A 24,624-nucleotide genomic window follows, 5' to 3' on the forward strand; every position below is an offset into this window, starting at 1 on the left:
AGACAGACAGACAGACACACACACACACACCTCCCTACCCACCCACCCAGAAAGCAGCAAAAAACTATTTGATAATTCCAGCATCCATTGATTCATTATCAGCCTGCTATGACTAGCTGTATTGGACGTGAAATATTACCTGTTTCTTTTCCTAATTGTTCTTGTTGTTTGAGTAAAGTCTTCTATGAAAATTTTTACAAGATGGCACCACAAATAAATATTTTTGAAAGGCATAACAGCAGTAAGACTGCCAGGGATACTCTTCATGATACAGACTAAAAAAGATGTAAGATTTCATTTTCTCTGATGATGCCATCAAGTGGACAAGGTACTTTGTGAAGTTTACCACAGTCATTCTGCAGCCTGTTTCTCATTTATCAAGTTGACTATGTCATGTAAGATAAAATGCTACTTGCTGCAAAAATATGGTGCTGATGGATAAAATATCCCTTAAATTCCTGGACTTAGGTGGTGAACATCAAGCAATGGTGCTTGAATTTGGTCAGAATCCAGGATGAAATTCTGATCGGAGTGTAGTTGCTTTTTATATCCAACCTCTCCCATGCCAATATCAGAAAAGAAGGTGGTTATGGTTTTAGAGTAGATTTGTAGCTTAGGTTGTGGATGCTGTGGTTGGTTGTCTCGCCGAGCTGGTTCATTGTTCCGCAGATGTTTCATTACCCTGCTGGGTAACATCATCAGTGCAGCCTCCAATGAAGCACTGTTGTGTTTTCCCGCCTGTTATTTAAACTCTGGTGTCTGTTGAGCTGGATTATCTCACGTCCAGTTTTCCTTCACAGCGGAGTGTTTATGGGGTTGAACTCTACGTGTTTATTGATGGCTTTCTTAGTGGAGTACCAGGTTTCTAGGAATTCCTGTGTTTGCCTCTGCTTTGCTTCTCCAAGGATCCTGTTGTTGTCTGAATCAAATTGGTTGTTCTCATTATCCATGTGGATAGAAATGAGTAAGTATTGGCTGTGTATTTTTGTTGCCAATTGATGTTCGTGTACCCTTGTGGTTAACTTCCTTCCTGTTTGCCCAATGTAGCATTTGTCGCAGTCTTTGCAGGGATTCTTGTATATGACATTGGTCCTGTCCATAGTGGATAGTGGGTCTTTGGTTCGGGTGAGTAGTTGGCGTAAGGTTGATGTGGGTTTGTGTGCTACTCTGACGCCCAGTGGTTATAGGAGTCTTGTGGTCAGTTCAGAGGTGTTCCTGATGTAAAGTAACATGATGAGTGTGTTGGGGCGTGAAGTACCCAGTTTTTGGGTATCCATTGTCTTTGAATAGCTGGAAGAGGTACTCCTCTTCTTCTTGGCGTAGCTCTGTGCTGCTGCAGTGTGTTGTTGCCCGTTTAAATAATGTTCTCACGCAACGTCATTTGTGTGTTAGAGTGGTTGCTGTTGAAATTCAGTACTTGGTCAGCGTGTGTGGCTTTCCTGTGTACCTTTGTTAGGAATTCCCCATTTGTCCTGCGTTCCACCACAACGTCCAGGAATGGGAGCTGCTGTTCTTCTCCTCTTCTCTGGTGAACCTGATCCCAGCGAGGATGTAGTTTATTAGTTCATGTGTTTCCTCTAGTTTGGTCCATTTAATAATGACGAAGGTGTCGTCCACGTAGCGTACCCATAGTTTTAGTTAGATTAGCGGAAGGGCCATACTTTCAAGTCTCTGCGTCAACACTTCAGCTATTAGTCCGCAGATAGGTGATCCCATGGGTGTCCCGTAGATCTGCTCATATATTTGGCCGTTAAAGGTGAAGTGGGTGGTCAGGCATAGGTCCAGTAGCTTCAGCATGTTGTCTGTGGAGATGGTGTCACTAGGATTTGTTGTTGTTTTAGTAGTGTTGTCAGTGTTTCCCTTGCTAATGGTATGTCTATCGATATGAATAGGGCAGTAACGTCAAATGATACCATGGTCTGGTCGTCATCTATTCTTATGTCCTTGATGGAATTGAGGAACTCCTGGGCTGAATGGATTGAGTGGGGTGACTTGCTGATGAGGTGCTTTAGTCTCCTTTGTAGCTCCTTGGCTAATCTATGTGATGGCGTGCCTGGCAAGGAGACTATGGGTCTGAGGGGTACTTCCAGTTTGTGCTCTTTCAGGAGGCTGTAGAATCGGGGGGGGCGGTGTTAGTTCCTTCAGGTTTCATTCTTAAGAAGTCTGTTTTGTTGATTTGTCTGGTGTGTTTGAGTCTCTTTAGTGTGTTGAGAATCTTGTTGCCCAGTTGTGGTGTCGGGTCTGTCTGCACTTGCTGGTATGTGTTTTCATCGGCTAGTAGTGCATGTGCCTTGGAGAGGTAGTCCCTTTTATTTAGCATTACTGTCATGCGCCCTTTGTCTGCTGGTAGTATTGTGATGTTCTTGTCCTTTTTCAGTCCTTCCAGGGCTTTCCTTTCAGCTGTGTTGAGGGTGTTGCGTGCACGTTTTCTGGTCAGTGTCGGGGTCACTGTCTGTCTTGTGGCTTATTGTGTTTCTTCATTGATGCTGTTGGTCCGCAGTGTGGCTAGGAATTCTGTTTTTTTGGCGTCTCAGTCATTGTAGTTGAGTCCGCGAATGAGAACAGCTTTCTCTGTGTCTGTCAGTTTCCTGTCTGAAAGGTTTCTTATCCAGGTGTCTGCTCTGTTGTTGTCGTTTTGGTGGGTTAGTTTGGCTAGTTTTTCCTGAAGGGTCTGTCTTTTCCTGGCTCTTGTGGTCTTTTGACTGATGTTGATGGCTTGTCCTAGGTCCGTTGTCCAGTCTTGGTTGGTAGTTTCCAGGAATAAAGTCTTTTGGTGCGTAATTTCTCTGTTAAATCTGTGGAGCCGGTTGAGTGCATCGCTGATCATTACCGTTACCATCCTGTGGCCATTGTGTTCTGCTGTTTTGTGAACTGGTGGGTTGTTGATGGGGGGAGTTTGTATTTCACACTGCATGGTAATACCTGGTTCCTGAGGCTTCCATGTAGGAAGTAGAGTTCTTTGCGCGTAGCGCCCTGGTGTTTGGCGAAGTTCTTGCATTTTCACGCCAATTTGAGCCAGCTTCGCTTGTAGGTCTCTAAGGTTTTAAAGTGGATCTGTAGCTCAGGTTGTGGATGTTGTGGTTGGTTGGCTCGCCGAGCTGGTTTGTTGTTCCGCAGACGTTTAACTACCCTGCTGGGTAACATCATCAGTGCAGCCTCTGATGAAGTGCCGTTGTGTTTTGACACTCACTAGTTGTACCTCCTTTGCCCCAGTACAGTTACACAATAGCACAAAGCAGCTGACCACAGTTAAGCAAGTGATAAGTACAGAAAGAAAATTTTTCCTTCAGAGAAACCTGGTCAGAAAGACTCGTTTCATCATCCCTTGATGCTCATCCAAAAAGCAGCACAAAGCCATTTGGTGATTTAAGATCTCCACAGGATAAATATCGAGGGAGAACCATAACTGATCTGGTATCTTTCCTCTCTGCGTTAACACATCCAAGATTTGTGTTGATATCTGGGAGGACCCAAGTTTGACTGCACTTTGGTGGTACAGTGAACAGTTGTGAATTTACAATAATTCCTCACCTACATGATTCCTTGGCTAGTGTGTTAGAAATCAATCACTAATCCTGGGGTCATTGCAGATGTGATAATTTGATTAAACACCTGAATTGACCAAATTTACATAATTGTCAAATTCAGGTTTAAAGAATATGCACATCAAGTTTATAGAATTAATGAGCAAATTACTATGTAATTCAATCAAAGTTTTAATCATTGGCAAGAAAAAGACATTAATTGCTAAATTGTAATTCTAAAACTTAAACTGTACCCCTTTTAAAAAATTCTCAAACACTTTCAAGTTGAGACACAAAGAGACAAGACCAAACACTAAAGTCAACAAGAAGATCAGTGAAATACTGCCTTGGCACCAGACTGAATTATAAACAGTGATGAGTTATTTTTCCCTCAGTTCCCTTCCAATTCCTTTTGATTCTTTAATAAGGACATGGGGTTGTGGACACAAGATTTTTGATCTTTCAGTAAGTGGTTGCAAATTTGTATTTTCAGAGTCTCTGAATGTAGTTTTTCCCCTATTCTTTGAAGAAAAGAATTGCAGAGAATAAGAGACAGTGTGGCTAGATGCTCACAATGTTCCTACAGAGAGAGAGAGAGAGAGAAAGAGATTGAGGTGCTTACTATATCACAGATTGCATGTTCTCCAAACACTACACTGTACCACTCATACAGAAAACAATCAAAAATATGTCACTGTGCTGAACACACACCAACACCTACATCTACATCTACATCCAGTCTTGGTTGAAAGACTAATCAAACATCTACATACATGCACACATCCCACACCAATAACCCTGGAGCTGAGACGTCTAATATTATTCCTCTTGCTTCTGTTGCTTACATAATGCAATATTGTAGATACAATCACAATGAATTCTGGTAACTCCTCTTCCTTAAAAAAAACTGCGACATCTTTTTCCACTTCCCTTGTTTAAAAGCACTGTCTTTTGCCATTTTTACTTTACAGTTGAAAAAAGAAAGGGGATCTTTACAATTTATATATCATTGTCCTCTCCTAACCAAAACCACTCATTCTCAGAATTACTTACATTATACACTTTTTCTGATCCATCTTTCATGTTCAATTTAAACGATACTTTATTAATTCCTTTAATTCTACCTCTCCTCACCCTAAATCTCAAAATGACCATTCTTTTTCTGAGTTGTACATTTAGTACTGTGCGCCCGATTCCCTTCACATTCCACAGCTGGCTTTCAAACTGGCACAGCTGTTTGGCCTCAAGATTCTAACCACTGAACAGGGAGAATTTATTTTTATCAAGTGACAAGAAAGGGTCTGTTCTAGTTTACTCACATAGATAACGGACTATGTAACTGAACTTGGACAAGTTTAGTCAATAGTGTGAGAATGCATCAGGAAGGCTTAGGCCTTTCTAATTGCCAATCAGGATGATCATGTCATCGAGTGAAATCAAGTTGTCAAAAGACTTAAGGAACAAAAACAGAAGTTGCTGGAGAAGCTCAGCAGGTCTGGCAGCATCTGTGAAGGAAAAAACAGAGTTAATGTTTCGGGTCCAGTGACCCTTCCTCAGAACTGATGGTGGCTGGGAAAACGTCAGTTTATATGCAGAAAATGGGGAGGTGGGTGGGGTAGGGAGTAAACAATAGGATAGAGCCCAAAGAGAGAGAAAGACAGTTGGACAGACAAAGGAGTTACTAACGATCAGGCTGGGAAGGTGAATAGTTGTTAATGGGGACTGTTAGTGACTAACAACAGGGAGTGTGTAATGGCAGGCTATGTGGTTATGAGGCTTGGTGTGTGGGGTAGGAGGCTGGGACATGGGAGAGTTTAGGCCCTAAAATTATTGAACTCAATATTGAGTCCAGAGGACTGTGGGGTCCCCAAGTGGAAAATGAGGTGTTGTTCCTCCAGCTTGCGTTGGGCTTCGCTGGAACCCTGCAGCAAGCCAAAAGACTTCCTTTTGTGTAGAGACACAGGTAACAAATACCAGCTTATATGAAAAAAAAACATATTGTTTGTAACATGCCCTCCAGTCTGTGTGGTTTCCTGCAGTTGCAGAAGGTCTCAAGCATACTGACAAACATCATATGCACTTTCTCTAGTCACCCAGGCACAGACAAAGCTGTGGATGAGAAGCAGGCAGCCCGTGTGAGCAACCAAGAAAGTATTTCTCACGTGGATTTGTAGGCAGAAAGGTTATGGTAAAAATTCCAACTTTGAGACTGAAGCTGAATTCATGATTCAACTGTCTAAGGGAAGGACAATTTTATGCAGAGAAAACATCTTGCAAGCATTTCCAACAGACTCTTTTCAGAATTTTGTAATTTTTAATATGTTTGTTACAATTATTACGATGGTCTACACTTACATGTCTAAGCTGAAGCAATTTGAACACGTGCTTGATTAGGTTGATTTGTGTTAAACGATGACTTTGGCGGGGAGGTACGTGTGCATAATTCATCAAAGATGTCAGGGCAGGTTGACAGACTGGAACTTGGGAGTACAAAAGCTAAAGGTTATGATGAGCCTTTATAAAATTCTGACTCGGCCTCACTGAAGTATTGAGCCACACCCTAAGAAGGATGTAAAGGCTTTTGAGATGGTGCAGTAAAGATTGATGAGAATGAGTTCCAAGGGTGAAGAACTTTAGTTTTATAGATAGATAGATTTAAGAAGGTGGGTAACTTTCCACAGAGAAGAGAGGAGATTAGACAAAAGTGTTCAAAATCGTGAGGAGTGTAGGCGCAGTAGATGCACAGTAGACAAAGAGGACCGATTTAAATTGGCAGAAAAGTCATTAACCAGAAGACACCGATTCAAGGTGGTTGGTAAAAGAACCAATGGCAACAAGAGGAAAATCCTTTAACATAGTAAGTGTATGAAATTTGTAACTCACAGCCTGAGAGAAACCCCTACAATACAATACTCTTATATTGAAGGTTCAGCATAATTATTTAATTACTGCTATTCCTGTGTTGCTGCCAAATGCTTAGCAGAAATGCATTTGTACAATAAACCTTATTTTAAAGATACTTTCTTCCAAGTACGTTTAAGTCTTTGAAAGCTGGTGTCCTAATGTTAGCATTTGGAGGCCTAATTTTACTGAAATATTATCCCTGTCTCCATCAAAATAAAGCCTAAAAGAATTTCATACAAATTTGTTAAGTTGTGATAAGCAGTTGTTCAGATAGAATAGTTTTGAGACCTGCTTTTCAGGTTCAGAAATAGCTGAAATTCCATCAAATGTCTGTAGGACATACTGTGAGCCTGCAAAATCCAACATTTTGAAAATTGCCGGGAAGGAAGATTAATCTAAACCTGAGGATTTATCCACTTAAGATTTGTGGATTTTTCAGATACCTTTACGTGTCTTCCAGTGCTATTGCGCATTGATTGCACAATAGAAATTTTCTGCTGACATGGCAATATATATTCCCAGGAAATGCATCAGTTGGGTCTCCAGGATGAAATCAAAGGAGGGGAATGGTGGAGATTTTAGCTGCACTAAAGTATTACACCCACCAAGTAGAGGTGCCATAATTTGTCTGGTCTCATTTTTTTCCCCCATTTTCCACTGATCCTATAATGTTGATAGCAAAAGCTTGTCCTCTCAAGTCACACAGCAATGCAGAATCACATGGAGAACATGCTGCTTAGGGACTTGTCTTGCCTGCCACTGCCCGACCCCTCCGAACCTGAGAAAGAGTCACCGGACCCGAAACGTTAACTCTGTTTTCTCCTCCACAGATGCTGCCAGACCTGCTGAGCTTTTCCAGCAACTTTGTTTTTGTTCCTGATTTACAGCATCCGCAGTTCTTTTGGTTTTTATTTAGTATTTAACTCACTGCCACATCTCTTCCAGGCATGCCCACCTTGAAGAAGTTCTGCGCCTCTCTCCGACGGGATTTCCATTCTAATCTCTCTTCTTGCCCACTGACTTTAATTTCACTGTCACTCCTGGTGTTTGACCAGGTATTTGCTAAAACTCGTTTCCACAGCTATATCACATTCCTCAGTGACTGCCTCCGGCTTAGACTCACCCCATGTGGATTCCAACTGAAGTTTCATCCTTCATGTTTTGTACCCTCCCAGGATCACAGATATCTCCGTGATGTTCAACGTTCCATGGACGGCTGCTCTCGCCGCATCCTGAGATCAAAACTCAGTGCCATGCGGCGCCACACGCACACTCTCAAGTTCTGAGGAAGGGTCACCGGACCCAAAACATTAACTCTGTTTTCTCCTCCAAAGATGCTGCCAGACCTGCTGAGCTTTTCCAGCAACTTCGTTTTTGTCCCTCCGAACCTGACCTACCCTGAGCACTCATTTGCTTATCTGGCACCCATCTCATGTGGCATCCCACCCACTTGGCAACCCTCCCACCGATCAGAGCGGGAAATAAGGTTTCCAGTCCTGATCCAAATATCTGGGCCAATGAAGTGATAAATGCATGACTCCGTGAAGTCACTTGCCCCAGGCCAAGGCGGTAGTGATGTTCTTTAAAACAGCTCAACACTATACTTTAAACTCCAAAATGGAAATTCCTGCTAATTGAAATGTTCATGCTATTAAGTACTACTTTTACTTTTATTTAAACTGATTTTCAGGTTCTTTGCATATATCTATTACATGAACAGTAATTTTTGGAAAGTTGAATTATCAAGATATGGGCAGACTGGCATTTAATGTCCATCTTAGAAATAACAATATATTTTGTCACTATCCAGACCTTAGCCTGTGTATGTAATAAGATCAAAGTATTGTGGATGCCGGAGATCTGACATACAAACAAAAAGTAAAAACCAAAAGAACTGCGGATGCTGTAAATCAGGAACAAAAACAAAGTTGCTGAAGAAGCTCAGCAGGTCTGGCAGCATCTGTGAAAGAAAAAACAGAGTTAACGTTTCGGGTCCAGTGACCCTTCCTCAGAACTGATGGTGGCTGGGAAAACGTCAGTTTATATGTGGAAAATGGGGAGGTGGGTGGGGTAGGGAGTAAACAATAGGATAGAGCCCAAAGAGAGAGAAAGACAGTTGGACAGACAAAGGAGTTGCTAACGATCAGGCTGGGAGGGTGAATAGGTGTTAATGGGGACTGTTAGTGACTAACAACAGGGAGTGTGTAATGGCAGGCTATGTGGTAACAGGGCCTGTTGTGTGGGGTGGGGGGCTGGGACATGGGAGATTTTAGGCCCTAAAATTATTGAACTCAATATTGAGTCCGGAGGGCTGTGTTGAAGAGACTCAGCAGGTCTGCCAGCATCTGTGGAAAGAGAAACAAAGTTAATGTTTTCTCTCTTTACAAATGCTGCCAGATCTGCTTAGCTTCTCAAGTACTTTCATTTTATATCTTAGTCTGTGTAAATTTGCTATCATTGTGTGCACAGTCAATCAGATTAAAATTAGCACTATAGATATTGTGCATGGTAGTTATGAAAGAGGCAGAAAAGGGTCTAATTACAATTTAAGCCAGATGGCTTAAATTGCGCCTATGGCAGGTCATATACAACAGAATAGAGGACACTCAGCAAAAGATAAGATAAAATAATTTTAACCTTAGCCTCAAGTACTATGCTAAGGCCAAACAGTTGTGCCACAACTTTCTCAGGATTTGTTCTCAAGTTAAGTTCATCTCATGTAATACTCATACTCTGGTCATTGAAGGCAAGCTTCTTAACACACGCTTCATCTGGTGTTGTCTGACATTTAACCAGTCCTGCTTTTACATCATGATATCTAAAATGAAGGATAATGAGTAATATATCTTTTCTCTTTTCAAAGTAACATTCAGGATCTTCTATTAGCATAGAATAAAAGTATTACAGGAGTCAGGAATCATTGCAGCACCTTAATAAACTAAGATTGTATTTGTAAATAGCCAGCATAAACCAAGGGTGAAACTCCCATCGTTGGTACATCCACCAACTTAGTCATTAGATCGTTGGTTGCAGAGTTACATGGAGAAGAGTAAGTCAAGATATCTCACCCGTCAGTGAGTGGTCTGAATTGTGATCCACTTTGTGAATCTGTCAGAATAAATTATCAGATAAGCAGCCCTCCCCTGCCAAGCACATCATCTCAGAGACTACCTTATCTCAACAAAGAATTGCTATCTCTCTCTTACTTTCCCCTGAAGGATACGCTGAATAAATCTGCTGCTATCTTGCATTGTCTAAAAATTGTGCAGCTAATGTGAAGATTCCATCATTCAATTTAACTGTTAACGTCCACTCAGCTATAATTGATGTGAATTGTAAACTTGCCACATTGGAGTTTGTTTTTGTATTATTTCTGATAGCTCAATACAATGATTAATGTTATTGATGCTCACTGATCCTTGTGGCTCTAATTATATGTAGTTTGGAGTAGAGTTATAATGTTTAGAAGCTACTCTAAATTGTTTGTTCAAAGTACTGCCTCCCTAGAGACTATGAAGGAAGATTCAAATTGCACACATTGAGACTAAATATTGTAGCTAAGTCTTTTTCTACATAGCTTGATGCTTGACTCTACTCATTGCTATCTCAACAACCTATCTGGATTATCCCAGTTATTAAAAAGGCCAGCAGCAATTAACTGTATTTCCTTTTTGTACACCATTTCAGGAAGTGCTTAACTTTTGCGTACGAAATGTAACATTGCTGTGACCGAGTAACGGAGTTAAACGGTGCAACTGAAAACAATTAGCAGAGCCGGGGCCTGAGCTTGACATGCATAGCTTCTGGTCATTCCTAAATTGAAATAGGTTTTCTTCTCGGTGATTCAGGCTGCTATTTGAATTTAGATTTTGCGTTTGCTTTAGACCTTGATTGGTCAACATTTTTGACCTAATTAGAACTTGTGATGCACAAGCTCTGACTGATATTTCCAAGTCTTTAGCAGCCATTCAATGAAGTCCCATAACATTTACAAATCTTTGTATTTGTGGAGTCAGAACGAGCAAGCAAGCATGTTTCTTCTAGTTTCAGCAAATGACTGCAGGCAACTTAGTAAGGCCCTAAAAGCTGATTTAGGCCCTTCATTTATTTATTTGATTTATTTTGCTTATGCTTGAAGATAAATTAAATTTGGTTCACCAGCCTCTCAGTTGTCTTGCTGCCAAACTGTTGGAATCATTCCTGTTTTGAGGTTGTAAGCAGCTTAGGTCCCTTTGTGTTCGAAATAAAATGCAATGTCTAGAGTCTAATATCTAGAGCATGATGGGCACTTCCAACATGTCTAACTAAATTGGCAAATTTCTAGTAAATTTCCGGACTGTACAGAGATTTAACTGAGTGAGTTTTGTCTATCTTAGCTTGCTAACACATCAAGGCATTTGTTGTTGTTCCCAGACTTGTCTCTCCATTGTCAAATATTCTATTATTTTCAGTATCAGCTTGAAAGATTTATTTATTAGTGAATCCCTGGAGCCAAGTGATAGCTTGTTCATTTGTTGAGTTAAAGATGATCGCTTATCGCTTAGACTGTAGAGGGTTACATTCCCAATAACGTGCAGCATTCTTTGAGTCTCCCCATGACTGCATATGGAGTTTGTGCTGAGGCCCCAGTGATAGATGTTGGCTGTGCAGAGGTCCAAGTTTTTCTTGTACCTGTTTAGTGAAGGACCACAAGTTTTCACGGTAGCTCAAAGCCTGCCATTTGAAAGATGGGGTTCATCACAAGATGCCTTCCCATGTTTCCCACTCCTCAATCCTCAAGCCTGTTGGCAGATCTTGCTCATGAAGGTTGATCCATTTGGAGGTGGCAAGGTGGAAGGCAGGCATTTTCTTTTTTTGGCGGGGGGAACAGGTCATCATAGAATGATAAGTGAGGTGCCACACTGACGATTTCAGCCATTTTGTGGGTTTTCAACAGCTGATGTCTATGTGGAGGAATTATGTTTATGATAACAGGAATCCATGGAGGAATTTTGAGTGAAGGGTTCCAGTAGTGATAAGCTTTGAAGGTAAGAATGTCTCACAAGCCGCTTCTTCAAAAGTCTGCTTTCATTGCATTTTAGCTTTTATTTTACATGAAAAGCCAGGAGACAGCAAAAGAAAACATCATAACTCACAAAACCTGGGTAGTTCTATAAAAAAAAAATCATTGTTTATTGTACACATTACTAAACCACATGAAAACAAGTAAGGGAGTAACTTGGCAGAGTTAATTAAATAAGAATGTACAACAACTTGCTGGTTCTCAGACACCATTCTATTTAGGCTCAATTGTTTTTCCAAAAGCAATGTAATGCTTTTTGTGATCACAAAATACAGCAATGTTAATTTAGCAGTAATGTACATTTTCGTGAATAGACCTCAAGCTGCAAAATGTTGATTATTAAAATTAATGTTTTAAGTAGCACATCAAAATCAATGTATTGTAAAGCACTAACATTTAAAAATCTGACTGAAGTATCAAATAGTTGATGCTATCTTATAATTTTATGGCATAGGTTATGAGCATTGTGATCATTATATGCAATTTATCCATGTTGTTAATAACACCCTTGCAATGATCAAGTTCTTCAATTTAAATCTTGACATTTTTGATGCAATATACAGACAACATTGGGCCTATTTTTTGGTAAGTTATGGGCCAAGATGTTTAACCTCCGTGTGGGGAATATTTTAGAAATTATAATTTGGACTAAATGCGCACTCACTTAGGCAAATGTGGACTAATTAAGGAAAGCCAGCTTGGATTTATTGAAGGGTAAATCATGTTTAATTAACTTGAATTTTTTGATGAGACAACATGGAGGATAACGTGACCAATGTAATATACCTGCACTTCCAAAACACATCTTATAAAGCGAAAAACTCAGGGTTAACTTTTCGGGTATGGTGACCCTTCCTCAAAACTGATGGTAGCTGGGAAAATGTCGGTTTATATGCAGAAAATAGGGAGGGGTGGGGTTGGAAGTAAATTATAGGATAAAGGATAGAGCCCGAAGAGAGAGAAGAGCAGTTGGATAGACAAAGGAGTTGATAACAATTTGACTAGGAGGGTGAAAAGCTGTTAGTGACTAGGTAGTGTGTTGTAGCGTGGTGTACTGACCTCTATATTGCAGAGGATCAGCACCAACTCTCAAATACCTCCTCCTATCTTCCCCGGACCATGATCCCACCATGACACCTCAGGCCTCCTACAGTCACAGCCATTTTTTTATATTTCAGTATTAATTCCACCACTGATGGCTTATCTCCATTGCTCCACTAATCTCATTTTCACCAAGTTTTCTAAGTACTGCACATGGTCATGTTCTGCCTTCATGTCAAGGACAGATAATTTCAACAATCATCTGGCATTTAGTGTGTATCTATGACCGGATCAATGTTGTGGCATATACTGGAGTTAAACCAATTCAGTTGGAACCGAAGCTAAGGGTTAACAGATTATGGCTGAATTGGATTGCTTTATGGTGTTGCTTTTGACTACATTTGTCATTTATCTGACAATCTGGATGGAAGTTGTGAGTTGATAATGACCTGGTTAGATTTAAATAAAGAAATTTACAATTACAACTACCATTGGGCTCAATTTCACAGAGTGTCATTTACTCTGTCTTTCAGAATGGAGAATTTCTTTGAGATTTTGGTCCTAGAATCCCTTAACTCACACAAGCATTTGAAATTAAAGTTGAAATTTCATATTTTAATAATATTAAACCTCCAAATCACACTGGCATCAAAACAATTTTCATAAATTTATTGTTTGAAATCTAACCATGAATTACATAGAACAAGACTTTCAACCATGCTGCAATCTACACTTATGTTGCAGTCTGGTATTTAACAGTCCATTTTTGATATATCCGAATAGGAGCTTTTCTTTATAAATCTTGAAGCTATCACAAACCTATTGATTTTTCACAAAGAGAGTAGCTCTTGTATTGAATATCTCAACTCTCCTCTCCCCTCTAATTTTTTGATAGATTGTCACATCAAATGAGAAAACAAGATCATTATTTGTTGTTCTTTCAAGGAAGGAAATGTGGGCATCACTGGCTAGCCCAGCATTTATTGCCCATCCTTAATTGCCCTGGAGAAAGTGGTGATGAACTGCCTTCTTGAACCACTACTGTCCTTGGGCATGAATATAGCCACAGTGCTGTTAGAGAGTTCCAGGATTTTGAGCCAGTGACAGTTCCAAGAAAACAGTCAGGATGGTGTGTGGTTTGGAGAGAAAATTACAGATGGTGGTGTTCACATGCAACTATTACCCTTGTCCTTCTGAGTGATAGAGGTTGCAAATTTGGAAGGTGCTTTTGAAGGAGCCTTGGTGAGTTGATGAAGTGCATCTTGTAGATCTTACACCTTGCTGCCATCATGTGTCAGTGCTGAAGGGAGCGAATATTCAAGGTGACGATGTGGTGCCAGTCAAGCTCTGAGCCCTGGATGGTGTCAAGCTTCTTGAGTATTGTTGGAGCTGAACCCATGTAGGCAAATGGAGAGAATTCTATGTGTCACGTAAATGTTGGACTGCCTTTAATTAGACAGAAGGTGAGTCAGTCGCCATTGAATTCCTAGGCTCACCCGTTCTTGTAGCCATGGAAGCCATTTCCTGCTATTATGTGGATTGAATTGAATTGGTTGAAGACTGGGACAACAACAAAAATTGCTGGAAAAACTCAACACGTCTGGCAGTATCTATTCTGAGGAAAGGTCACAGGACCTGAAACGTTAACTCTGGTTTCTCTCCACAGATGCTGCCAGACCTGCTGAGCTTTTCCAGCAATTTCTATTGTTTCTGATTTACGACACCTGCAGTTCTGTCGGTTGAAGACTGGCACTAGTGATCCTGGGACCTTAGGAAGAGATCAAGGTAGATCATCCACTCTGCAATTCTGGTTGAAAATGGAGGCAAATGTTTCAGCCTCATCTTATGCACTGATGTGCCGGTTCCCCATCATTAAGAATGGGGATATTAGTGGAGTCTACTCCTCAACTGAGATGTTTAATTACCCACCATCAGTCATGACTGGATGTGGCAGGTATGCACAGTTTAGATCTGATCCATTAGTCATGGGATTAAATAAGCCTGTCTACTGCATGTTCCTTCCATTGTTTGTCAAATAATCCTGTAGTGTAGCTCCAGCAGGTTGACACTTAATTTTTACATATTCCTGGAGCTGTTCGGCCTGCCCTACTGTACTCTTCATTGAATGAGGGTTGATCTCTAGCTTGATTATAATGGTAGTGTGAGGGATATACCAGGCAATAAGGAAACAGATTGTGATTGAAAACAATTCTGTTGTTGCTGATAGTTCACAATGTTTCATGGGTGAGTTTTGAGTTCCTAGCCTGTTACATTTAGCATGGTGGTAGTGACACACAATTCAATTCAGGGCATCCTCAAAGTGAAAAGCAACACACATTTCTGAAAAGTCATGTCCTATATGAACATAACAGCAGTATGATGTGGATTTGCAGGATTGCTACCTGAAGATGTGCCTACTCTGCAGGTGATTGTTTTGTATGCAGAGCCCAAACACAAACTGATTAAGCCATAAGAGGGAGAAACAGCCAGAAAAATGACAGAAAAACAGCAAAGTTTGTGAGAAAATGCTAATGAGGAAAAAAGAATGAGCAGTACAACCCATGTGAATTCATTGACAAATCTTTAATTGAAATTGTTCAGGCACCAACACAGCTTGGTGAAAAAATCTAATTGCGGATTGGAATTTGCTGTCAGATCATGATATGACACAGGTTCAAGAGGAATATTTTAATTCTTCATTTCACAAGGAGGAGTTATCTGTTCTGATGGCAGAGCTAAATCAGCAGCAAATCTCAAGGAGCATTGTTGAGGATACGTACATGTTCTGTTCACATATAAATACAACCACAAAAGATAAATGAGGATTTTCAACCTATTCTACAAGTTTAATTAAAGAGTTTACATCAATAAATCAACAGATTGAGAGTAAAGATTTGCAGATTTGCTTACACAGATTAAGATGGGTTGCATAAAACTCCATTGGGCAAACATTCAAGACAGTCAAGAAGGGACTATCTGACACAGACTCAAGGTATTGTCATGAAGAAATTGTCCATCTCAGATACCTACGATACTGAAAGAAAATGAAACTCATGGGGTTAAATGCTCTCCAGATGTTATGGGGTAAGCATCTGATTCAGCAGGAAAAAATACCGCCATGAAAGAAGTTCATAAGATTAAGGATCATTCAGACAAGGTAATAGACCAATTCCCCGATTTAGCAGGGATCATATTTCAGTGAAGGAAACCCAAGAGATAAACAATCCTCCAATGTAGACAGACTTAACAGACAATGCAAGTTAAAGCCAAAGACCAACCAAAGTTCCATGTTCAAAGAGGATACATTGTGGAAAAATTGTGAAATTTCCAGACCATCTGAATTGTCAAGTCAGAGGCACTCCCCGTATATTTATAGATAACACATGTGGAGCTGGAAGAACGCAACAGGCCAGGCAGCATCAGAGGAGCGTCCTGAGTGTCCCAACCTGAAATGTCAGCTTTCTGGCTCCTTTAATGCTGCCTGGCCTGTTGCATTCCTCTAGCTCCACACTGTGTTATCTCTGACTCCAGCATCTGCAGTTTTTAATATCTCTATATATTTATGTCCAATTTGGGAGAGACAGCAGCAAGACCACCCAGGGATTTGAAGAGCTCACTCCCCCACCACCACCAGGAAATGCTAAACCTCTACTTCACATTATGGAGGTTCACAATCACATCTGTCATGAATTGGACAGGAAACTTGAACTCAAATTGCAACAAGGCCACTATGAAAGAAAATAAACATCAACATGATGCCTGTACTCCCAAATTCCAGCATGTTATTGCTGTCCTTCTTCCACACCCAGGCTCCCAATTAATCTCATTGTTGTTGTTTATAAAAGTTCTCCCACACCACCACAGACATTCAACGGTCTGGTCTATTATTGTGTGGTATAACTTTCTCTCTTATTGTTTGAATAAGGATGTAATGGTCCTCCAGTCATCATAAGGTACCTAAGGAGATTTGGAAGATTGTGTCTTGCTCCTCCACCCTTAACTTTATTCTGCAACCAAGGCTATATCCCATCTAGAATGGATGACATATTCACTCTCAATAATGCCAGTCTTTTAATTGCCCTGCTTTTTAATTATTCTGATCTCATCCAATATCTTGGCAACTTCCTTGTTTATCAGAGCTCAACAAATTCGTCATCCTTGATGAACACTTATATTTTCTAATCGACTGGTTCAGAAATGTTATTTTACACTTCTGGATCAGTTGGGATTTGAACTCAGGTCTCCAGACCTAGAGATAGGGCACGACCATTGCAGTACAAAAGCCCCTTGCTGAACATTAATGTCATTTAGTCATTTAGTGCCTTTTTTATACATTGAGAGGTGCTCTCATTGAACGGCTTTTCACCATCACCAAATCACACATGGTATTTTTCATCTAGTAACCACCAGTGGTAAATCACCCGTGTTTTCCAACTGATTAATTTCCAGGCAAAGCCCATTAAGGGTACGGAGAGTGGGAGCTGCTGAGTCAAAATGGAGTGGAAGGGGAGATAAAGCATTCGACCTTGCATGGTTCCCACCTCTCTCTCTCTAAGGCATCAAGAGTATTGCTAGACACTGTGGTCTCCCTCTCCAAGGACACCTGGGCATGAAACTGTAAAGTTGCCATAGTCCTACTGGACCACAGACTGCTTTCTCACTGGAGAGAGATGATTGGTATTGGTTTTATTTGAGGGTCACCACACCTCAGGCAGGGGAGAAGTTGAGAAGGAGAGTCCTTTGTGATAACTTCAGATGGGTTGGGAACCCAGGCTTCCTGACCCACAAGCTGGGACAATACTATCACAACACAAGAGCCCCTTGCTGAACGTTGATGCAAAGTAGTCATTTAGTACTTTAGCCGTGTCCTCTGCTTCCAATCCTAGATCTCCATTTGATGCTTAATTGGGTCCAGTACTTCTCTAACAATCCTGTTATTGCTAAACTCTCTATTGTCAGTGTTGGCTGGATAGTAAGCAGAAAGCAGGGACTTGAAGAAGAAGAATGATTGTTGATACTAATTTTAACTTGCATTAGGTTTTCTTTTGCTTTATGTTAATATGATTCTCAAAATTTTGGCACGATTTGCAGAGCTTATCTATCTTTGTATTAAAATCTCTTTAATTCAGATGGTCTCCTAGTCCACAGGATAGGTGCCAGGGGACTGGAGGACAGTCAATAAGGTACCATTATTTGAGAAGGTGACAAGGATAAGTTAGAAAACTACAGATAAGTCAGTCTAATCTCAGTGTTGGGTAAACTATTTGGAGCAACTCTGAGGGACAGAATTAACCTGCACTTGGAGAGCAGGGATTAATCAAGAACAGTCAGCATGGCTTGATAAGGGGAGGCCATGTCTGACAAACTTGTTTGAATTTTTTGAAGAGGTGACCAGGTGTGTAGATGAGGGCAATGCATTTGATGTAGTCTACTTGGACTTCAGCAGGGCTTTTGACAAGGCCTCACATGGGAGATTAATAGTGAAAGTAGGAGCCCATGGGATGCAAGAATTTTGCTGATTGGATCCAGAATTGGCTGAGTGGTGGGAAGCAGATGGTGATGGTTGAGGGGTGTTTTGTGAATGGAAGCCTGTATCCAGTGGGGTTCCCAGGGACTGGTGTTGGGGCCCTTGATGTATGTTGTGTATATAAATTATTTAGACTCGAATGTAGGAGGGTTGATCAGCAAGTTCACGAATGATATGAAAATTGATGGGAAGATAAATTGTGAGGATAGCTTTAGATTACAGGAGCATATGGAAGTGCTGGTCAGATGGGCTGATCAGTGACAAATGGAATTCAATTCAGATAAGTGTGAGTAATGCAAATGGCAACAAAATATATGAAAAGCAGTAGTACCCTGGGAAGCACTGAGGGTCAGAGGGACCTTGGTGTGAATGTTCACCCATCCCTTAAGGTAGAGGGACGGGTAGATAAAGTGGTTAAGCAGGCATATAGGATACCTGTCTTGATTAGCCGAGGCACAGGGTTTAAGAACAAAGACACTAAGCTGGAACTGTATAAAAAAGTTGGTTAGGCCACAGCTAGAGAATTGTGTGCAGTTCTGGAATCCACATTATAGGAGGGATGTGATTGTACTGGAAAGGGTGCAGAGGAGATTTACTAGGAAGTTGCCTGGGCTGGAGAGTTTTAGATATGAAGAGAGATTGGATAAACTGGTGTTGTTTTCTCCAGAGCTGAGGAGATTGAGGAGGGAAATGATTGAGATGTATAATATACATATGCTTGTTTAACCACTTTATCTATCCGTCCCCCTACCTTAAAGGATGGGTGAACATTCACATTGAGGTCCCTCTGATCCTCAGTGCTTTCTAGGGGCAAAGGCAAGGGAGATGGGTGGAGAGATCAATGTTCAGGGGTCATAGATTTAAGGTAAAGGGCAGGAGATTTAGGGGGGATGTGAGGAAACCGTTTTTTAATCAGAGAATAGTGGGAATCCAGAACCCACTGCCTATAAGGGTATCAACGGTAGAAACCCTCATAACATTGAAGAAGTATTTAGTTATATGCTTGAGATGCTGAGGCATACAAGGCTATGGGCCAAGTGTTGAAAAAGGGATTATAATAGTTAAGTGGTTAGGGTTTTTGATTGGCATAGACTTGATGGGCTGAAGGATCTTTTTCAGTACTGTTGCCTTCTATGACTCTATTGCTGTATTTAATTTTTATATTAATAGATGCATCTCATGACTTTCAATCATGTTCATTGCTCTGTAAGTTTTGGTCAGCAATAAAAGAAAATAGCTTATGATATATCCAGTGTATATATTCAATGCAGAGATTAACGTGGTCATGTCCTTAAGACATGGAAGTCCACTCTTGTTCCAATGAAAATAGGAGTTGAACAGATTAAGCCATGCAATGTTCATCTTACTCGATGTTTTCAATGTCTTAACCACTGTTGAATTGAACAGTATATAAATAAACCAAACAACACCTCACTCAGCCCTGACTTTGTCTGAGATGAGATTAAATGAGTAAATACTTTTAAGAAATGGACATCCAGTTAAAATCACAAGTGCCACAACCACACTAGTAGATACAGAACAGTGAGTTAACAATTGCAAAAAGACCAAATGGAGTAAGTGACTTCTCCAAATTTGACTAGACAGCTGTGGCAGACATGAATCAGCAACATGCATTGTTATTCCATTCAATAGTAAAACATGTTAATGCAAAGAGATATAGATTTAACTAATTGATCTGATTTGATCTGAGTTGGACATGAATTTATGCTTTCCTGTTTGTTTCTAGATGGGCTGAATTAGACTCTATATTCTCGTACAGTTACTTTGCTGATCACACATTGTTCCCAACAAACATGCAGATGGGAATAAATGTTGGCAGTGTAAGCAATAACTATGTCACTGATTGCAATATTTATCATAAAATATTGTGCAATCTTTATCATAAAATATTGTAAAAATTCACAATCAATGGACTAGAAGAAAATTCAATTCATATTTAGGCTTCCTTACACTTACCAATTTGAGCTAACATTCTAATTTATAAAGTAATTCCAGGGCATTACAGCTTTGAAAGAAAATCCAGAAGACACATATAGTCAAAAGCATTGTCCTATTCTCTCTTGAATGTAACAATTTGTAGTAGAATGAACAAAGTACAAAATAAACTCTTAGCCCAAATAACAATGCCAGCAGGAAACTGGAATTTAGGGACAAAGATACAACAGATATTAAAGAGTACACACTGTTCTCTTTACCAAGAAAACTGAACGAATTTTTTAATATCTTTAGAATTTTAGGGAAATTTACCAATGTATAAATCAGGAACAGCAGAAGAGGATATAAGCAGTATGCAATTAACTAAGGACATGGATTTTGAAAATTATACAAATTTTTAATGTAGAGAATATACTTAACTCCAGACAACTAACATCCATGAGTTTTAAACAAATGGTGTCTGAAATATGTGACATTTTAGGTAATATTCTTGTATGTTTGTTAAATTTGTAAGGAATTAATGAGAATTGGAAATATTACTTTAACATTACCTCATCATTAAAAAAGGATCAAATACACAATTGAAGTATGGTTGATATTTTATACTTGGACTTTCAAAAGGCTCCTAGTTGCGATCCACATTTGTGACTATGACTAATCCACTGATTTGCAATACAGGGGTGAGTAATGGTGTACAGAGCAAAAAATGTACCCAAAAATCAAACATTTCATGCAGAGAACAGGTTATAGGCATGTTCTCCAATAATCTGTCCTGTGACTGTTGGTAATTTTCATGTACTTGTCAATCTCTTGTAATGTTCAAAATGTGAAGTCAAGATCAAGTACAGTAAAGTCAAGCAAATTGAGTAGAGCAGGCAGGTGAGAGAGGAGTTCAGAGAGGCAGACAGTGTTGTCTTTCGTCCACTTTGGATAAGAGCTCAGTGCACAAGATGCAGATACCTGGAATTATCATAGCGAGATTGGTGGAACTACTACATAAATGGCATGAACCAACTAAAATCAATTATTTTTGCTGTCTCTGTGGGCATTTTGTGAAACTTCTTGCAAGTGCATTGTAGTAAATTGGCACTCTTCATAAAACATCTCCTTCCATCCCCTCACGTTGCATACCCCTGCCTTAAAAAATTATTGCACATAATTAATGGAAAGGCAGCTGTTATTTCTTTGGCTTTGAGGAATAACCATTTATCCTTTAGTTATTTTGGCTCCATAAGCTATGTTTATTATTGCACAAACATCTTTGATTCAATATTGAATCACCAAATGCTGGAATGCAAGATATTAACAGCTGTGGAACTACCCAGTGCTGAAATGCAAAATAAAGTTCAGGTAATTAAGCTCAAACTAATAAGTCCTTTTGAACAGAACTACTTTCATCAGTTTGAAGTTGCTTATCTTCCAAATAATAGTTCTAAAAGTGAATTTCGATGAATTTTATGTAAAGAATACGTTGAAGCAAGATCAAACAAGTACTTAAGACAACACATGACTCTAATGTGCAACTTAAATCCATCAGAGTGATTGAATCTATCCACTGAGATAGTCTAGTGATAATTGTACAATCCTTGCAAGTGTCATTTATATCCCAATAAATGAAAATGGTAGTGCAGTTGGATTGAAAGCACTTGAGACTAATTTTGTTTTAAGGAAGTGAAATGTTAGGGAGAAAGTGATTAAAAAGTTGACACACATCAATGTAACACCTTAGGATAAGTTAACTAAACATTTAAGCGCGATCTCATAACATGTGGTGTTATAAAGGCATTCAAGAATGACTTAACTACATCAAGAAAGTTAAAGAAATCCTGTTTGACATAAGCTCCAAAAGTGCGCTGAGGGGTTGTTAACTCTGGTTAATGAGATAATAGTTGAATTCTCTGTTTTTATAACAGAGAAATTTGAGATCCAACAATTGTACTAATTGTCAATCTCTTATACATTCATCTACTATTAACTAACAGTGTGCATTGTAAGTTGCATAAAATCAACTAAAATACTTTTCTGAATGTGTCATTCAAGAGTCATAATCTGATACATTCTTTCCTGCATTTCTTTAAGGACAAGATTTGCACTGAAGTTTGTTGGCGACCGAAAGTTCTCTGTTGCACCTCAACGGCAAAGCAGGTATCCTGGAATATCAGGCTCAAAGAGTTAAACTCAGTAAGTAACTGTTTTACCTGATGTACTGCTGAAGTGTGTGCAGACTATAAAGAGCCAAATTCAACTCTGGCCTGTGCTGAGTTATCTATTTTGTTACATGACCGCGATTAACTTCATGAACACAAAAGGGTTCCATTCCATCAAGTCATCTGTGATCATTGCTGCCACATCCTAGAGTACCCACCACATACTTTGGAAGCTGCCTATATCCATGAGAACTCTTACGTTCTTGCTGTTCTCAAGACCCAGATGCCTTACCAGGATGATCACTGGGAAACAACAGTTATCTTCTGCAACCATGGCTGATTACTTCATTTTGCAGGCCATTGTGGCGCAGATGATAGACCTCCTGAAATGAGCTTCTCACGCTTGGATCAGTCTCAATGTTCTTTGCAGTACAGTACAGATGGAATGTGCCACATCATCCTTGAGGTGATGTGATGGAAAATGGGTAGCTGAGATAGTGGCTGCAGTTTTCTGAGGAAGAAGATGAACACATTGAGCAAGAGGATCATCACCTTCAGCACATTAGAGCAGTACAGTTTCGGTGCAACAAGACAGACGGGACTTTAATGATACCCATTTCCATTAGAGAAAGACATAGTCCAATGCAGGGACCTGCTCGGCACTTCTGTCTCCTTGGTTCCTGTTTAATTCATCAGCTCATGTTCTAGCCATTAATCTGAGAAATGGGTTTAAGGCTAGAAAATATTTTCACTGTGAAACATCCTTATCTTCGTGGGAAAAAAATTGCTATAGTACTGTCAAACATCAAAAAAGATAAATTCAAAAAAGAAAACAGGAGTATTGTCAGACCATGCTCCAGCCATGAAAGAAACATGCAAACTTACAAATAAAAAGATTAAAAACCAACTGATCCAACAAGCTTGTTCCATACTGCCATGGTATTACTTCTGCATACCACCATCGTCATTGACCTACTACCCCTCCCAGTATCCTTCCCTCTTTTTCAGCCATGCAAACACCTTTACAACACGGAGAAAATATAGAAGAAAAACCTGTATTAAGGAAAAATGTGTTGTAATTTGTCCCTAACACACAAAGGCAGTCCAGGAGACCACATTGACTGGGGGAATTGAGCCTCCAATAACCTCCTACTTTCTAAATGCATGTTCATGAAATTGTCCTATTTTCTTTAAATACACAATAAATCTAAACTCACTTTATGAGCCAGTACCTTGTTTTAATAGGTAAAATGGTCAGCCATTCCTCTACTGTCTGTCAGTGACTTACTGCTTTAAATTAGCTGGAGTTAAATAAATTTGAAAATGAAAATCAGGTTGCAAGATCACTTCTTTGCTAGTATGGTGCGAGGTATGCAGGCCATGATCCCAGCAAATGGCCAATTGAGTCAAACAGCAACAAAAACAGAAGTTGCCGGAAAAGCTCAGCAGGTCTGGCAGTATCTGTGAAGAAAAATAATCAGAGTTAACGTTTCGGGTCCGGTGACCCTTTCTCAGAATTGGTGGTAGCTAGGGAGACTTCAGTTTATATGCAGAAAATAGGGCGATGGAGTAGGGAGTAAACAATAGGATAAAAGATACAGCCCAAAGAGTGAGAAGAGCAATTGGATAGACAAAGAAGTTGATAATGATCTGGCTAGGAGGATGAATAGTTGTTAATCGGGACTGTTAGTGACGAACAATAGGTAGTGTGCAATGGCAGGCTATGTGATAACAAGGCCTGGTGTGTGGGGTAGGGACTAGGACATGGGATAGTTTAGGCCCTAAAATTATTGAACTTGATATTGAGTCCGGAAGGCTGCAGGGTCCCCAAACGGAAAATGAGGTGTTCTTCCAGTTTGCGCTGAGCTTCGCGGGAACACAGCAGCAAGCCTGAGACAGAGATGTTGGCCAGAGAAAACGGTGGTGTGTTAAAGTGGCAGGCATCTGGAAACTCAGTTTGCAGGGTCCAGCCACCTCCTCTTTACCATGGATGTGCAATTCCTTTACACTTTCCTTACCAGGGTGGTCTTAGGGGTCTCCACTTCTTCCTGGAGAAAGGCCTGAACCGACCCCACCCACCGACATCCTCCACTTGGCCGAGCTCGTCCTCACCCTCAACAACTTCTCTTTTAACTCTTCTCATTTTCTTCAGGTCAGAGGGGTAGCTATGGGTACCCGCATGGGCCCCAGTTATGCCTATCTCTTCGTGGGATATGTGAAACATTCCTATTCTGCCCCGACTCACAACTCCTAGTCCGATATACCAATGATATCATCGGTGCTGCTTCCTTCTCTCGTCCAGAATTGGAAATGTTCATCGATTTCGCTTCCGATTTCCACCTTGCCCTCACTTTCACCTGGTCTATCTCTGACTCCTCCCTCCCCTTCCTTGGTGTGTCTGTTTCCATTTATAGAGTTAGACTGGCACTAATATCCACTATGAACCCACTGACTCCCACAGCT

The sequence above is a fragment of the Rhincodon typus genome, chromosome 5, assembly GCF_021869965.1.
Source record: "Rhincodon typus isolate 14 chromosome 5, sRhiTyp1.1, whole genome shotgun sequence".
NCBI classification, from domain to species: domain Eukaryota; kingdom Metazoa; phylum Chordata; class Chondrichthyes; order Orectolobiformes; family Rhincodontidae; genus Rhincodon; species Rhincodon typus.